Below are 4,410 nucleotides of genomic sequence, written 5' to 3'. Positions count from 1 at the left end.
AAATCAGAGTCCTAGATTTCCCAGGGGTGCCCTTGGAGCTGCTGTGAGACCCATGGGAGATGGAGTGGGGAGTCCCCCAACGTGCTCGAACTGGAGCAGCCTCTCTGTTTTCTCCTTGAGGTTCCTGTGATTCTCTTTGAATAATGGAATCCTGTAGATATTTCTTTTTAAGTTTAAATCACTGGGTGACATGCTCTCTAAACTTCCCTTTCAGCCCCAATGCCATATGTGTCTAAGGGCTGATAGGCCTGGATGTAATGTTGGAGGGTGTACAGGTGGCAATGGAGGGCTTGCCGAGAACAGGCAGCCCAGGGCAATGTGGGAAGTGTGACCCCGGCTAGGCCAGCCACTTGGGGTCAAGACTCTTCCCAGGACGTCTGGGGCCTGATTTCCAGCTCTCTCCAACCGACTCCAGGGGGCTAGGCTGTGACTGATGTGATTTATGCCACAGTACACAGCTCACAGCTCACAGATCAGTGGGCCGGCCCACCCACCAGTGCCATCCTGTCCACTGCTTCTCTTCCACGCGTGGACCTGTCCCCAGTCCCCAGACAGAGCCGTGTGTTCCCACCGCTAGGCTTGTGCCCATGCTGTTCTCGTGACCTGGAACGTCCTTCCCTCGGGCTATGCATTTTCAAATCCTACCTCTCTTCAAGCCCCAGCTCAAATTCCACCTCCTTGAATCTTTCCTTAATGCACACCCCTCGTCCACTCCTGCCAAACCTGGGGGTGATTCCTCTCAAACTCACTCAGGACGTGGCCTGTGCTTCCTCGTGGTCCTCGTGTTACACCTGGGTTGACTGTTGCTGTGTAAGTGTCTTGTCTCTCACACTGATCCATCTTCATTTTCCCATCCCCTCCAGTACCTTGACCACGGCAGGGCAGGGAGTCGGTGCTCAATGATGATAGTCTGTTGAATGAATACATGAATGAATGAGTCAGATGGAAGGGCCGTCATGAAACAGGGAAGTAAGTGGGTAGAGAAGCATTCCCTCTGCCAAGCTTCTGCCCTGAGATGCTGAAGAACTATCCTCAGACGCCCTGCTCAGACAGATGGCTATTCTTAGGGAGAAAATCGGCAGCCTAGGAGATGAGGCCAGGGTGGGAAACTGAGGCCTCTGTCCGTAGGATGGGCCTTCCCTCTCCCTGAACTGGCTGACACTCAAAATACAGAGCAGCTCCTGGCGGCGGCCAACCACCCTCCAGATGTGCAGCTGGGCAGCGAAGGACCAGCCAGCCAGCTGCAGGCTCTAACACACAGGCGGTCCAACCTGGGCTTGGGCCTCAGCCAGACCTGGATGCTGGTCCCAGCTCTGCCACCTGATGGCTGTATAACATCTGAAGGCCTTGATTTTCCATCTGTAAAAACAGGGATAGGTGAGTCTAGACCTTACTCAGTTATTGGGAGAAAGAAGTAAGGTGGTGCATTTGAGTAACTGATTTATAACAATGCTTGATGCCCCCAATAAGTGATAGGTGCTACTGTTGTTTGTTATTATCATCTTACCTGGAGCTCCCCTAACTGACAATTCCGGGATGAGGAGGTCAGGGGCCTGGTCTCTGAGACACTAAATATGTTGCTTGTTCCTGCCCCGGGGTAGCTACATGCCCACAGTTCCATTCATCTCTAAATCATGGTAACAGATTCAACCACAGGTTGGCTTATTTCTGTCTCTAGTTGTTCAACTGATATAAACCTGATTGCCTTAACGCTAGATTCGACCCAATATCTTATGCTTTCTGTATATCCTTTTCACCATAGCAACCAGCACAATGCCAGGCACATAGTAAAGCACCTGGAGGTGGATGGATGAACGGATGGATGGATGGATAGATGGATGGATGGATGGATGGATGGATGGATGAATGGATAGATGGATGGATGGATGAGTGAGTGAAAAGCCGCTGTTAGCTGCAGTGTTGGCAGGTAGCCTCCACAGCCAAGGTCTTCAGAAAGCAGGATGTCATTCCTTTGTGAGGATGAGTCAGCTTTCGCCTCGCCCCCAGCCCTGTTTGCCCTTAGCTATAGGCTATGGGGAAGAGGAAGACGCTACTGGCGTAGGGACCAGCTGGTCCCCAGTAAAGGACAGCTGAAAAGGACGGAAGGGGCTAACATGTAAATCTGGCCAGTCTCTGAGCCAGAACTGTCCTCTCTCTCCCTTTGCCCCACTGCCTGCCTGTCCATGAGACACACATGGGTTTGTTGACTGATCCGAAATGACTGAGTTTAATCATCGCTCGAAAGTGGGAAGGACGTTGGGCAGGCAAGGAGTTAAAGGGAAGCTGTAGCTCAGGCCATCCTAAAGGAGACCGCCGCTGGGAAGACTGGGCCAGTACTGCTGCATGCTGGAACCCTTGACAAGAAGGCTAGGGGAGTTGCTGTGCTGGAATTCTCAGGTAGACCTTGTTTTTGCCTGCCCAGTACCCATCCCTCCCCCATTTCAGGGTAGAGATTGCCTCCTCTCCCTCCTGGCACAGATCTAAACTCTCCCGTTACCCCCTGCACTGAGGTGTGGTCACGTGACTGTCACTGCCAGGCCTGGACTGTGCAAAGCATAACTTCCACTTTATCCTCCTGCCTGCCTGCTAGATGTCCTTCATGTTGAAGATGACAACAACCTCCACTAGCCTGGGTCGCTGAATGGCCACATGAAGTTGAGCCCCACCCCTGCCACCAATGGGAGCAAGAAATAAAATGTGATTGTGCCGGCCACTGACAAGTCAGGGTTGCTTGTAGCAGCACAGAGCTCACCTTGACCAACACACACTTCTTGTGACCCACTGCCCTGATGCCCCTGGTGAAACCACAGTTCTCCACTCTTGGTTCCTGGGGTTCTAGCACAGATGACCTTACACACATGGGCTCCAGGGGAGGACATGTGATCCAGGCCTGAGCAATCAGAATATCCCACCTCCTCAGCCCCAGAGATCAGCTCCGGGACGAGCGTGTGACATGACCAGAACCAACGGAACTGAATTCTGGGACATTGTTGAAAATATTGGGAAGGGACACACTCACTTTCTGCTGGAGCTGCTGGGAGGGAGGGAGTATGCCTGGTGTCACCGTCAGCTATCTTGCCCCCATGAGGAAAGGGGGCCTGCACCGTGGACAGCAGAGCAGGACATGGAGAGCAAGACAGAGTCCCATGACATTGCTTGAGCCCCTGAATCCCAACAGGCCTACCCAGATCTGTCCCTGGAGTTTTCAGTTTACTGAGCCAATAAGTTGTACTTTTAGCTTAAGTCAGTTGGGCTTCCTGTCCATTGAATCTGAGAAAGCCCTGACCCTGCTGTCACTGTTCTCATCAAGTCCCCAGCTCTGGACAAGGGAGGAGGGGTCATTGAAAAAGCTTCGGGGTCTGTTACAGGGCCTGGCAGAGGGCCATCCAGCCTGCTCATGAGAGCCAGCAGTCCCCAGGCCCTTTCCCTCCCTGGGGCCACCCCGTGTTCCATCCTGGCTGCCTCTTACCCACCTTCCCAGCCTCCTCTCCATGGAGCAGCCCCCTTCCCTGTTCACAGCACCTGTCCCTCTGTGCCTTCCATCAGCACATGACTCTGCGCCCACTCCACACGCCTCCTCCTCAGTCTGACCAAAGCCTCAGGCCTTCCTTCAAGTGCTAGAACCTGAGGCTGATGGGTCGGCCCAGCCTCTGGGTGTCACCCCACATCATGAATCCACCCTGGTCACTCAGCTGCAATTGGGAGTGGGCTCACTAGCTGGAATTTGGTCCACTACGCCCATTTCTCAGGGGACCTGCAGTGGGGAGGGGAGACCGCTGATGATGGGTGGGCTGATCTCAGAGGCAAAGGCCTGGAATTACCATGTCTTTCTTTATTTAAAAAAAAAAGTTTATTGATTGATTTTATTATTTTTTAATATATTTTTATTGATTTCAGAGAGGATGAGAGAGGGAGAGAGATGGAAACATCAATGATGAGAGAGAATCATTGATCAGCTGCCTTTTGCATGTCCTCTATTGAGGATCCAGCCTGCAACCCTGGCATGTGCCCTGACTGGGCATTGAACTGTGACCCCCTGATTCATAGGTCTATGTTCAACCACTGAGCCACACTGGCTGGGCTATTTATTGATTTTAGAGAGGGAGAAACATTGATTTGTTGTTCCACTTATTTATGTTTTCATTGGTTGATTCTCATATGTGCCCTGGCCAGGGATCGAACCCACAACCTTGGTGTATCAGGATGACACTCCAATCAACTGAGCTACCCGGCCAGGACCCTTTCTTTATTCTGGGATGTGGGCAAGTCACTAAACTGCTCTATTCTCCATTTTCTCTGTTATATGGATGTAATATTCCCTGCATTCCTGCCTCAGAGGGTTCTCCTAAGGGACCATTCAAATGGAATAGAATTCATGGGGACTTTGAAAAGCATCAAAAAATCATACAA

Source organism: Myotis brandtii, unplaced genomic scaffold (genome assembly GCF_000412655.1).
Source record: "Myotis brandtii unplaced genomic scaffold, ASM41265v1 scaffold129, whole genome shotgun sequence".
Lineage (NCBI taxonomy): Eukaryota > Metazoa > Chordata > Mammalia > Chiroptera > Vespertilionidae > Myotis > Myotis brandtii.
This window is presented reverse-complemented; position numbering follows the sequence as displayed.